This window comes from Salvelinus alpinus, chromosome 3 (genome assembly GCF_045679555.1).
Source record: "Salvelinus alpinus chromosome 3, SLU_Salpinus.1, whole genome shotgun sequence".
Taxonomy (NCBI): Eukaryota; Metazoa; Chordata; class Actinopteri; order Salmoniformes; family Salmonidae; genus Salvelinus; species Salvelinus alpinus.
The window spans coordinates 18,459,938-18,474,304 of NC_092088.1; the positions used below are offsets into that span (position 1 = coordinate 18,459,938).

At 41.5% G+C, this 14,367-nt stretch overlaps 1 long non-coding RNA gene across 1 annotated transcript; it reads right to left on the bottom strand.

The window, feature by feature from the left end:
• Positions 1 to 754: 754 nt before the first annotated feature.
• Positions 755 to 4,412, bottom strand: LOC139570176 (uncharacterized). Its single transcript, XR_011674021.1, has 4 exons — positions 4,356 to 4,412; positions 3,840 to 3,950; positions 3,693 to 3,720; positions 755 to 3,601 (listed from the first exon to the last, which is right to left on the bottom strand). It is a non-coding gene; the product is annotated as an uncharacterized lncRNA (long non-coding RNA).
• Positions 4,413 to 14,367: the final 9,955 nt, after the last annotated feature.

Sequence of the window (14,367 nt, forward strand, 5' to 3'; positions counted from 1 at the left end):
AGTGTTAATTTGCTAAATTGTAATTACTTCGCTACTATGGCCTATTTATATCCTTACCTCCTTACTCCATTTGCACACACTGTATATAGATTTTTCTATTGTGTTATTGACTGTACTTTTGTTGACTGTACACGTGTAACTCTGTGTTGTTGTTTTTTGTCACACTGCTTTGCTTTATCTTGGCCAGGTCGCAGTTATAAATGAGACCTTGTTCTCAGCTGGCCTACCTGGTTAAATAAAGATGAAATAAAAAAATTAAAATAAAGTGGCAGGTGGTGCATTTTGAGCTCCACATTTTTAGCTAAATGTTTTGGGTTGCTTGTTTTGCATGTTATTTTAGCATCAATACGTGTCACATATCAGTTTGAAAACAATGTAAAAAATAAATAAATAATTGAGTTAATAAAGCCTCCATACAAACATGGTCTCTTTTCTGCTTTCTTGAGTAAGGCAGCTCCAAAATGCTGGTGTTTTGGCTTAGCTCAGTGCTTTTTGTGGTGGTGGGGCAGCCAGTGGTTGGTAATGTTCTCTAGTTGCGCCGTGATTGGCTCAGTGTTCTGTCACTTAAGGGGACCCTATGTCACTGCCAAAATTAGCCCCTTGGGTGCTGCCATAGAGTTACATTATAAGTGCCCATCAAGGAGGCTCAAGGTCATTGGCCACAGATAAAATGACGTCAAATCATGTTATATCTACAGTAGCTTTGACTGGACATCTTAGCTAGCAGTCATCATCATGAATCAAGTCGACAATCTACTGGCAAATCTTTTTTAATCCTTGTCAAATGAAGAGAAATAATGAAGAGAAATTATAGATAAAATGTATCGGTGCTCATCGGCCATTGGACATAAACATTACACAACAAGAAGGAAATTGCAAATTCAACAATGAGTGATTTGGAAGGAATCAGTGGCTAACTGCAAGTATTGCAAAGCAATCACTAGCCTGCTATTCAGTAGAGTGGGTGTGTGGTCCCAATTCTGGGTTTAAGGGTCTCTTTTCCAAGCTTAAAATGATTAACGTTCAACATTGGCCATGCTGTCAATCCAGCATGATTTCTGCCACGCTCAAAACAACTGTTAACTCGGAACTGGGATATCTGACTTCAGTGAGTTTAAAACCTCTTTGGGCTAGGGGGCAGTATTTTGACATCTGGATGAAAAGCGTGCCCAAAGTAAACTGCCTGTTACTCAGGCCCAGAAGCTAGGATATGCATATGGTTGGTAGATTTGGATAGAAAACACTGTAAAGATTCTAAAACCGTTACAATAATGTCTGTGATTATAACAGAACTGATATGGCAGGCGAAAATCCAAGGACAAACCATCCAGAATATTTTTTTTCAGCCTACCACTGTTTCCAATGGCTGTCATGTTTAATATGAAGCGAAAACCTCCCAGATTGCAGTTCCTAGGGCTTCCACTAGAAGTCAATATTCCTTAGAAAGAGTTTCAGGCTTGTTTTTGGAAAAATGAGCTAGAATTTGTAGTTTTTCTAAGTGGCTCCCATTTTGGCTGTAGTGTTTTCATGCACGTGGATGAGAGCCTGTTCTTTGTTGTTTATCTCCGGTAAAGACAATAACGATTCTCTGTCTTACATTTTATCGTTTATTTACGTATTAGGGTACCTGGGGTTTGATTATAAACGTTGTTTGACTTGTTTGGAGAAGTTTATTGGTAATGTTTGGGATTCATTTTGTATGCATTTTGAAGTAGGGAAACCGGTGGATTATTGAATGAAGCGCGCTAGCTAAACTGAGTTTTTGGGGAAATAAAGAAGGACTTTATCGAACTAAAGGACAATTTGTGATGTAGCTGGGACCTTTTGGAGTGCCAACAGAAGAAGATATTCAAAGGTAAGGCATTTATTTTATAGCTATTTCTGACTTTCGTGGAGCACCTGCCTGGTTGAATTTTTATAAAATGCTTTTGTGTGTGGGGCGCTGTCCTCAGATAATCGCATGGTGTGCTTTCGCCGTAAAGCCTTTTTGAAATCTGACACAGCGGCTGGATTAACAAGAAGTTAAGCTTTTGTCTGATGTATGACACTTGTATTTTCATGAATGTTAAATATGACTATTTCTGTCATTTGAATTTCGCGCTCTGCAATTTCACCGGATGTTGTCGAGGTGGGTCGCTAGCGGTATGCCTACGCCAGAAAGGTTAAAACAACTGGGAACTCTGGAGAAAAAAAATTATCCGACTGGTAAAATACATTTTGAATGGTCATCCAACTTGGAATTGTATGTCGGGAACTCGGGCTTCTTTCTAGAGCTATGATCTGAAGATCACTGACGTCATCATGATTCAACCTTGTTTTTTTACGGGTTCCCAGTTGTCTTGAAAGCACCATAAATCCAGAGAATACCAGACTTTGATGACAACGTTTGATGACAAAATGTGCTCACAAAGGACTGCTGCGCCACCTTCCTGTTCAAGTGAGCACAACTAGGTGAGTCCAAAAATATCTTGTATGCTGCTGCATAAATGATGTGTTATGCCATGGAGCTATGTATACTGTAGCTAAGAAAGTAATACTAAGTGTATGTTGTGTAGTAAGCTGTTAGTAGTGCATGTGCCTCACCCTAATAATTTGGTCTATTTTACCCTCTTAATAGTAGTCTAGTTACATTACTTATTTCTGTCCTAAATTACGGATTGCCTCTTATCCGCTTGTCGTCCCCATATGCCATAGTTTGTACATCTCAATTTTCTGTTGAAACCACATTTGTTTAAGCAAGTCAGCCATATCAGCTATATTTTTTAAAAAGGCAGTAAATGAGGCTGAAATAACTGTTTCGCTGCCAGACAAGGCTCCGCTGATAGCCAGTGGTAAGGTGTTGGGACTGCTGTTTGGACTCTGCTGTTGGGACAGCTTTATGTAGGCCCTAACAGTTTGTGGGCACCGTTTGTCACTGTTATAGTGTAATTAATGTATTGTTTATTGTTGTGTTGTGTAGGAGCTTTGCTGGCATGCACCCCCCCCCACTGGAGACTTTTTTTTTGCCCCACCAAGATTTACATTCTAAAATTGCCACTGCATAGGTCTGAGGGAACATAGGGCTGAGGGAACATAGGGCTCAGGGATCATAGGTCTGAGGGAACATAGGCCTGAGGGAACATAGGGCCGAGGGAATAGGGCCGAGGGAACATAGGGCCGAGAAAACATAAGGCTGAGGGAACATAGGGCTGAGGGAACATAGGGCTGATGGAAGGTAGGGCTGAGGGAACATAGGGCGGAGGGAACATAGGGCCAAGGGAACATAGGGCTGAGGGAACATAGGGCTGAGGGAACATAGGGCTGATGGAACGTAGGGCTGAGGGAACATAGGGCTGAGGGAACATTGGGCTGAGGAAACATAGGGCTCAGGGAACATATTGCTGAGGGAACATAGGGCTGAGAGAACATAGGGCTGAGGGAACATAGGGTGGACCCTCTTCCAACACACATTACTAAATTGTTATTCACATTGTGTTTGCCCAAACAGTGAATTACATTAGTAGATTAGTAGATGCCATTTATCTTCAGTATTCCCCTGGTGTCCTGCTCTCTTCATCTATCAGTTACTCTTCTTCAGTCCTTCATGTCCACCAAAGTAGTTCTATGAGCAAAGGAATAAAACCACACATGGGAAGTTAAGTAAAATTTGATTTATATAGATACTACCGTCATGTTAGATACTGTCCACTTACCGAAGAGATGGTCTTTTTACGGAATCCTCTAAAACAAGTAAAGAATGCTTTTCAGTTTCACATTTATCAGGGAATTATATTCAGTGTAGAGAAATGTAAAGCTATATACGTAGGTATGCTACTATGCAGTAGTGCTTATGCATTTACCTGAAACTTCATTATCAAGCATGTACTTTTTAATCATGTAGAGCTTGCTGCCAATAAAACAGATAGCAAAGAAGAGCCCGATCCCTGCCCCAATCCAAGCATATGTGGCATCTGAGAAAAACCACCACACAATGTTAAGAATGTAATATGCAGACTAAGTCATCAACAGCATGTTGTGAAAGCAGCTGCAATCAGTTGCTTGTATTGCTCAAGAGGACAGTTTACACGTGAGAGCTGCCGAATGCAATGTGTTGACTTTTTCTTCAGTCTGATTAAAGAAAGGTCCAGTTAGGTCCTCAGTCTCTGTATGAACCTGTGTTGATTTGAAATGGTTCGAGTGCATCAGTGGTTCTCAATTGGGATCAGAAGGCCTTGAATTGTAATAGGGGATTGGCTTGTTTGGCATGTCAGTGTTTGTGCTGCATAGGTCACTTACTAAATGGGAGCCTGTTGAATGTTCTCAACTAAAAGTCTACTAACTATAGATATGAATTTTAAGGAAACTTTCTTTCCTACCTGGTTCTTCATTGCTTTCTAGTTCATTTCCCCTCACATTTGTCAACATAGACTCTGAAACACAGGGATAAACTTTGTTATAGAACAAGCTAATGCACTGCTGTAATATCTGTCTCAGACAGTCACCCGTCCACAACTCGTTGTAAGGATGAAACTGATAGCTGAAAACAGGATGTGCATGTAGATAAGACAGATGAGGACAGTGGTATTTAATCCAATGTGAAACAGAGCAGAAAAACACTTTCACAGATTGAACTTGATGATGTCTTTAGTCCATAATAGTAGTAGTAGTAGTGTAGTAGTAGCAGTAGTAGAAGTAGTAGTAGCACCAGCAGCAGCAGCAGCAGTGCAGTAGTAGTATTAGTAGTAGTAGTAGTAGTAGTAGTAGCAGTAGTGGTAGTAGCATAGTAGTAGCAGTAGTAGTAATAGTAGTAGTATTAGTAGCGTTAGTGGTCGTAGCATAGTAGTAGCAGTAGTAGTAATAGTAGTAGTAGTAGTAGTAGTAGTAGTAGCAGTAGTATTAGTAGTAGTAACAGTAGTAGTAGCCTAATAGTAGCAGTTGCCTAGTAGTAGTAGTAGTAGTAGTAGTAGTTGTGTAGTAGTAGTTGTAGCAGTAGTAGCCTAGTAGCAGTATTATTAGTAGAGCAGAAAAACACTTTCACAGATTAAACTTGATGTCTTTAGTCCGTAGTAGTAGTGTAGTAGTAGCAGTAGTAGCACTAGTAGTAGTAGCAGTAGTAGTAGTAGTACTACTATTATTATTATTAGTAGTAGTAGTAGCTTGTACCATGTTTGTACCATGTTTTGTGCTGCTACCATGTTGTGTTGCTACCATGTTGTTGTTATGTTGTGTTTCTACCATGCTGTGTTGTCATGTGTTGCTGCCTTGCTATGTTGTTCTCTTAGGTCTCTCTTTATGTAGTGTTGTCTCTCTTGTTGTGATGTGTGTTTTGACCTATATTTATATTGTATTTATTTATTTATTTTTATCCCAGGCCCCCGTCCCCGCAGCAGGCCTTTGCCTTTTGTTATGCCGTCATTGTAAATAAGAATTTGTTCTTAACTGACTTGCCTAGTTAAATAAGGATTAAATAAAACATTTTAATAAAAAAATTTAAAAAAGTAGTAGTAGCCTAGTAGTAGCCAAGTAGCAGTAGTAGCCTAGTAGTAGTTGTAGCAGTAGTAGCCTAGTAGTAGTTGTAGCAGTAGTAGCCTAGTAGTAGTTGTAGTAGTAGTAGCCTAGTTGTAGTAGTAGCCTAGAAGCAGCAGTTGTAGTTGTAGTAGTAGTAGTAGTACTAGAAGCAGCAGTAGTAGTAGTAGTAGTAGTAGTAGCCAAGTAGCAGTATTATTAGCAGTAGCAGTAGTATTTTAGTAGTAGCGTAGTAGTAGTAGTAGTAGTAGATCTTATTCAAAGTTAAACAGTTACAGTTGAAGTCGTAAGTTTACATACACCTTAGCCAAATACCTTCAAACTCAGTTTTTCACAATTCTTGACATTTAATCCTAGTAAAAATTCCCTGTTTTAGGTCAGTTAGGATTAAAGAAAGGTCCAGTTAGGTCCTCAGTCTCTGTATGAACCTGTGTTGATTTGAAATGCTTTGAGTGCATCAGTGGTTCTCAATTGGGATCAGAAGGCCTTGAATTGTAATAGGGGATTGGCTTGTTTGGCATGTCAGTGTTTGTGCTGCATAGGTCACTTACTAAATGGGAGCCTGTTGAATGTTCTCAACTAAAAGTCTACTGACTATAGATATGAATTTTGAGGAAACTTTCTTTCTTACCTGGTTCTTCATTGCTTTCTAGTTCATTTCCCCTCACATTTGTCAACATAGACTCTGAAACACAGGGATAAACTTTGTTATAGAACAAGCTAATGCACTGCTCTAATATCTGTCTCAGACAGTCACCCGTCCACAACTCGTTGTAAGGATGAAACGGATAGCTGAAAACAGGATGTGGTCCCATGGTGTTTATACTTGCATACTATTGTTTGAACAGATGAACGTGGTACCTTCAGGCGTTTGGAAATTGCTCCCGAGGATGAACCAGGCTACAATTGTTTTTCTGAGGTCTTGGCTGATTTCTTTTGATTTTCCCATGATGTCAAGCAAAGAGGCACTGAGTTTGAAGGTAGGCCTTGAAATACATCCACAGGTACACCTCCAATTGACTCAAATATTGTCAATTATCCTATCAGAATTTTCTAAAGCCATGACATCATTTTCTGGAATTTTCCAAGCTGTTTAAAGGGACGGTCAACTTAGTGTACGTAAACTTCTAACCCACTGGAATTATGATACAGTGAATTATAAGTGAAATAATCGGTCTGTAAACAATTGTTGGAAAAAATAATTGTGTCATGCACAAAGTAGATGTCCTAACTGACTTGCCAAAACTGTAGTTTGTTAACAAGACATTTGTGGAGTGGTTGAAAAACGAGTTTTAATGACTCCAACCTAAGTGTATGTAAACTTCCGACTTCAACTGTATATTTGAATGGAAAGTGCATTTCCTATTCAAGGTCATAGCCTTTCCATACAAGAGCATTATGGTAACAAACCTAAATATATCTAAGGAACTGCTTCAAGGTGTTACTGAAACACACATAAAGAGAGCTCACATATCTATTTTGGAGCCAGTCTTGTTGAGGCCGACTCTGTTGACAGTGTGTGATTGCCAGATAGATTGAACAATAATGTTGCAACATGGGGCACATGACACTAGCACACCACCCAACACCAGACCCCCAGACCAAATACTTTCACTGTCAAACCACTAGCACTGGAGACTGGGTAGTTAACACTGTAAACAGCCAACCCTCCCTAGTCACATTCCATTGGCAGCCATGAGGAGACCATGGTTTGGTCCTTTGTAGCTCAAGTTTGTAAATCACGCGCTTGTAATGCCAGGGTTTAAGGTTTGATTTCCGGGACCACCCATACGTAAAATGGATGCACACAAGTCACTTTGGATAAAATCCTCTGGTAAATGGCATATGCATATATTATATTACTTCTGACGTAACATGTTCGAGAAGAGTGGTGATTCTTAACTCGCTCTCTGCTCAACAGACATGTAAACGCAAACAGAGTGTCTGCAGTAAATCGATGAGTATAGCAACTAGGTGCTCTTTCCAAAAAAATAAGCCCTCTCCAAGCTTGATCATTTAGGCAAATTTACTCGTGAAATATGCAAGACGATCATATTACGAAGTTATTCACAATCAAAAAAATCTGCAAATCCAGTTATTGAATCAGAATTCAATTTTAGAAGACATGTTTTTTCCGTGACTGGAGATACAAACATACAGTATTTAAATATACAGGAGTCACTCACCAATTGTAAAGATAATTGTTTTGACGGACAAACATAGACCATTGTGAAGCGTCTTCATCTCTTTAGACTTTCTTTACCATTTATTTTGTTCATTCGCTCTGATAGCAGCTTGGAAGGCGCTGTCTCATTGAAAAATAAACATTTCCTGTGTTAGTTTAGAACGTGGTTGATGATGAAATTAGATAATATCCCCGGAGCTCAGCACGTCTTAATGCATCCATTTACGGTGCATTCGGAAAGTATTCAGACCCCTTGACTTTTTCCACATTTTGTTACATTACAGCCTTATTCTAAAATGTATTACATTTTTTTCTCTCACCAATCTACACACAATAACCCATAATGACAAAGCAAAAACAGGTTTTTATAAATGTATTACAAATGTAAAAATTTTATGTCACATTTACATAAGTATTCAGACCCTTTTTGACCTGCTGTATACATTTTGGAGAGGAGCAGACATGTACAATGGCAAAGGTAGCTTTGTGCGCCCAGCTGCATAGGATGCCTTGGCATGGGCCCAGAGCACCCCTCACGGCACCTGCCAGACCCTTTACTCAGTACTTTGTTGAAGCACCTTTGGCAGCAATTATAGCATAGAGTCTTCTTCGTATGAAACTACAAGCTTGGCACACCTGTATTTGGGGAGTTTCTACTATTCTTCTCTGCAGATCCTCTCAAGCTCTGTCAGGTTGGATGGGGACCGTCACTGCACAGCTATTTTCAGGTCTCTCCAGAAATGTTAAATCGGGTTCAAGTCCGGGCTCTGGTTGGGCCAATCAAGGACACTTAGAGACTTGTCCCAAAGCCACTTGTCTTGGCTGTTTGCTTAGGGTCGTTGTCCTGTTGGAAGGTGAACCTTCGTCCCAGTCTGAGCGCTCTGGAGCAGGTTTTCATCAAGGAACTCTCTGTATTTTGCTCCGTTCATCTTTGCCTCGATCCTGACTTGTCTCCCTGTCCCTGCCGCTGAAAATGATACCCACAGCATGATGCTGCCACCACCATACTTCACCGTAGGGATGGTCAGAGGTTTTCTCCAGATGTGACGCTTGGCATTCAAGCCAAAGAGTTCAATCTCAGTTTCATCAGACCAGAGAATCTTGTTTCTCATGGTCTGAGAGTCCTTTAGGTGCCCTTGGCAAACTCCAAGCGGGCTGTCTTGTGCCCTTTACTGAGGAGTGGCTTCCATCTGGCCACTCTACCATAAAGGCCTGATTGGTGGAGTGCTGCAGAACTCTAGAGCTCAGAGTGACCATTGGGATCTTGGTCACCTCCCTGACCAAGGCCCTTCTCCCTCGATTGCTCAATTTGGCCAGGCGGCCAGCTCTCGGGAAGAATCTTGGTGGTTCCAAACTTCTTCCATTTAAGAATGATGGAGGCCATTGTGTTCTTTATTGCTGCACACATTCTTTTCATACCCTTCCCAGATCTGTGCCTCGACACAATCCTGTCTAGGAACTCTACGGACAATTCCTTCGACCTCATAGCTTGGTTTTTTCTCTGACATGCACTGTCAACTGTGGGACCTTATATAGACAGGTGTGTGCCTTTCCAAATCATGTCCAATCAATTGAATTTACCACAGGTTGACTCTAATCAAGTTGTAGAAACATCTCAAGGATGATCAGTGGAACAGGATGCACCTGAGCTCAATTTTGAGTCTCATAGCAAAGGGTCTAAATACTTATCTAAATAAGGAATTTTTTTATTTTATTTTTAATACATTTGCTAAAATGTCTAAAAAACTGTTTTCACTTTTTCATTATGGGGTATTGTGTGTAGATTGCAGATTTGTTTATTTTTATTTATTTATGTATTTATTTTTATTTATTTAATCAATTTTAGAATAAGAATGTAATGTAACAAAATGTGGAAAAATCAAGGGGTCTGAATACTTTCCGAAGGCACTGTATAAACACTTGGACTAAGTAGGACTAAGTAGGACTAAGTAGGACTAAGTAGTTGAGTGAGAGGTTGTTAGGATGTCGGAGATCTGTTTTTGCTTCTCATTGCCTTGCCAAACAAGGCAAGGTGTGGTGTCTCCAAACAAGCTAGGAATCCCCCTTACCCTCGAGTTTTCCACATCAAGCAGTTACATGATTAAACTGTGAAGTGAATTTCTGGGTCAAGCCAAATGCGTTACTTGTCGTAACTTAATTGTTTCAGAAATGTAGTAGGTTAGTATTAGGCTTGACCGAGAAGTTCACTACACTTACAGTGGCAAGAAAAAGTATGTGAACCCTTTGAAATTACCTGGACTTCTGCATAAATTGGTCATCAAATTTGATCTGATATTCATCTAAGTCACAACAATAGACAAACATACTGTGCTTAAACTAATAACATACAAATTATTGTATTTTCTTGTCTATATTGAATACATCATTTAAACATTCACAGTGTAGGTTGGAAAAAGTATGTGAACCCCTAGGCTAATTACTTCTCCAAAAGCTAATTGGAGTCAGGAGTCAGCTAACCTGGAGTCCAATCAATGAGACGAGATTTGAGATGTTAGTTAGAGCTGCCTTGCCCAATAAAAAACACACAAAAAATGTGAATTTGCTATTCACAAGAAGCATTGCCTGATGTGAACCATGCCTCGAACAAAAGAGATCTCAGAAGACCTAAGATGAAGAATTGTTGACTTGCATGAAGCTGGAAAGGGTTACAAAAGTATCTCTAAAAGCCTTGATGTTCATCAGTGTATGGTAAGAGAAACTGTCTATAAATGCAGAAAGTTCAGCACTGTTTATATTCTCCGTAGGAGTGGCCGTCCTGCAAAGATGACTGCAAGAGCACAGCGCAGGGCCTGGACAGCTTGCCACCATCAACGGAAAAATGTATTACGTTTATCAAGACATTTTGCAGGAGAATGTTAGGCTGTCCACCAACGACCCAAAACAGAGAAGTAAATCAACAACAGAATGGCTTCAGCAGAAGAAAATACGCCTTCTGGAGTGGCCCAGTCAGTGTCCTGACCTCAACCCGATTGAGATGCTGTGGCATGACCTCAAGAGAGCAGTTCACACCAGACATCCCAAGAATATTGATGAACTGAAACAGTGTTGTAAAGAGAAATGGTCCAAAATTCCTCCTGACAGCTGTGCAGGTCTGATCCGCAACTACAGAAAATGTTTGGTTGAGGTTGTTGCTGCCAAAGGAGGGTCAACCAGTTATTAAATCCAAGGATTCACATACTTTTTCCACCCTGCAATGTGAATGTTTACACAGTGTGTTCAATAAAGACATGAAAATGTATAATTATTTGTGTGTTATTAGTTTAAGCAGACTGTTTGCCTATTATTGTGACCTTGATGCAGATCAGATCAAATGTTATGACAAATTTATGCAGAAATCCAGGTATTTCCAATGGGTTCACATACTTTTTCTTGCCACTGTATGCTTGATAATGGCACGTTTGTTTTTAAATATAATTCTGTATATGATTATGAAAACGGTTGACACGTTCACATTTGTAATTTCTTGGCTAGCCTATGATTTGTAAAGATTTGTAAACTACACAGGGCCATGCAACACAGTAGTCAATGCACAGGGAGTATATTCACTTAGCAAAATGGATCGCTAAGTTATAGATTGTAAAGAAAACATTGGGTCCTACTGGTGTGGTGTATATTACAATAATACGTGTTATTGTTTATCTGGATCGAAATCTACATGTATGAACTTGCACGTAGTGGAATGCTGTTGCTTTTTGATTACACAGCAGTCATTGACACTTGGATGTTGGGTATGTTGGGTACACAGTACTTGGTATTTTGGAAAGAATTCTGCCTGGCATGTGGGCCCGACGAGCACAGACATGTTCCACCATAATATACAGCACATAAATCCCAAGGGCAACTGTACAGCATGCCACCCACCGGCAGACAATCCTCTTTGGCAGTTAACAATTTTCTGAGCTGTTTGTGTTTTGCTCAACAACACCCGGACAGTGACCTTAAGGGGAGTTTACCCCGGCCCCCTCCCATTCCCCTCCCATTCCCTTCTCCATGACCCTGAGAAGTCTGGACCTGGAGAGGCCCGAGGTGTCAGGTTCGTAACATGGGTCCTTCAGGGCACACCGAGGTGAGCTTGCCCCTTCTCAGTGCTCGGGTCATGGTTGGGTTTAATAGCAGGCAGCAATGTTCAAACTCTCCCAGCTTTCCCTTGTAAAGACACAGTCTACTGCTGCATTAATAGCAACAGCCTGGTCCGTATCACCAGGTATCTCTTGATTATTTTTGACCTGCTGTGTAAATTATGGAGAGTCGCAGACATGTACAATGGAAAGGGTAGCTTTGTGCGCCTAGCTGCCTAGGATGCCTTGGCACGGGCCCAGAGCACCCCCCATGGCCCCTGCCAGCCAGCCAGCAACGACCAACCCACTAACCTCAACCCCCCACCACTCCACTGCAGCTCCCTACACTGGAGAGGTGTGGGAGATAAGGAGAGAAGACAATATTAACATGAGCTGGGTCTTTGCAGGTTGTTAGTAGGGACAAGGGGGGATTTTGGAAGCCTTGATTAGATGAAGGTAATGAACAAACAAACAGAGGGGTGGGTGTGCCATGTATTGGATAAACTACAGTGATTAGGTGACAAAACAAAAAGTATTTTGGTAATGTTTGCAATCATGTTTCCTAGCCTTTCATACCACACAATTCAGTATACAAAATCTGTGCATTATTTTGCTTAAATAAATCCTTGAATTAAACGGAGATGGCAGACAATGCACTGGGACACTTGAATACCTACAGTATTACATGTTATTCTACCCATGTGAATCCTGGCTCCCATGATTACATGCCACTTTATAGGCCAAGCCACATGGTCCTCCTAAACCATGGAGGTCAATGAGGCCTCCTCAGACTGTGACCTTGTGTCGTTGGCATAGTTTAAATACAGTCTGTTGCCTCTCCAGTTTCTTCTGGCTTCCTGGAATTATGATGGCCTCCGGTGTGATTCCAGACCTAGACACATGCCACAGACAGTATCACACTGGAGCCTTGTCTCACAGGAGCCCTGTCTCCACTGCTCCACACACTCTTGAGACCACGGATTGAATGTGGTTGAGTTAAGTATGCATTTTAGTATCTTGATCCATGAAACCAAACAAATGAACAAGGTATCATGGTTTCTATCCCAGGAGGTTGGTGGCACCTTATTTGGGGAGAACGGGCTCATGGTAATGGCTGGAGCGGAATTAGTGCAATGGAATCATATACATCAAACACATAGTTTCCATGGTTTCCATGTGTTTGATGCCATTCCATTCGTGCCGTTCCAGCCATTATTATGTGCCGTCCTCCCCTCAGCAGCCTCCACTGGTTTCTGTGGATTGTACATTAAGCTTGATAATCAGAGGTTAGTTTTGTTTGTCCTGTTCGAACAGACGCTAATCTATTTTGATATAATGTTTCTCTATAAAGGTTATAAATGTGTTTCTCTGACCAGTTCCAACTTGCTTCATACAGTAATGGGGGCCTCATTCCTAGCTTGTCAAACTATCGATGTCACCTCAGAGGTGTCAGAATGTCTGGGCTGTCCTTGGCTGACCAATTGGTCAGGCTGTTTCAGTAACACACTGCTTTTCTATCTATCTGATCCAGGGAACCATGGGCCTACTGAATGTATCCAAGAGGAGTTGGACAGACTATCAACTAGCTAATCCCAGCTGTGCTAACTGCATCAGCGGACAGGAATGAGGGGCATTCCGCCAGCTGTGCACATCGTCCTCATACCGCAGCCAACCGAACAGAAATGCCTGTTTTTACTGGGCTGCCATGACAGCCAGTCAGTTAGTCATGTGCTTGCTTGCATGGTCCCCAGTGGCTGTGACTGATAACTAGCCCCCCACTGCTGCCCAGCACAGACCCATGTGTGTGTGTCCATCAGATAGGGTCTGGGCCCTGCATCCCTGCCGGCCTGCATGACTATGTCCCTGATTGCCTGACTAACACTCCAGCGGAAAGCGGCCCACGCCGCTCCAATCTCCTATTTTAGCATTAGCTGGCTGCAGGGAGAAGGGCAGCAAGAGGAACTGACACCAGAGCCCATTTGTATCTGGGTTGGAGGCTGGGTTGCTAGGGGAGATCCTCCTGCTGACACCATGTGACCTGATTCCGGGAAAGGTTTAGTGGCTGGCTACAGATAGTAATAGGGAAATGCACTCGGATTGCACTCTACTTTTAAATCATCCCATCAATCTCTCCAAAACAATGAAGGGAATTTCCCCTCTGAAATAAATTTTCCAGTATATTCCATATACACTTAAAACAGTAAATAGTGATAGCGCTGACATCATCCATGTATTCCTATGGAAAACTCCCATGAACCTGGAACTATTTTAATTTGAAGTGCACCATTTTGCATAATGGGGCTGAAAAATTGCTAAGGATCATGGTGAAAGTGGCCATAACTAGCAAAGGATCATGGTTGATGTAGTAATTTTCATCCTGACTGAGAGAGTCAACCTTAATGTCTATGGCATGAGGGCGCAAGCCTCCTCATAGCCTGCCGGCACAAAACGGTAGTCCCTGTTGGCCATTGTGGCGATCGTAATGGGCTAGGGCAGACTAGGGCTTATGGCACCGCTAGGTTGCTACGCAGTAGCCGGCCAGCAGAGCTCGTGACTTTATGCTTTTTTCCCTGTCAAACCATCGAGGTAATGTAAAAA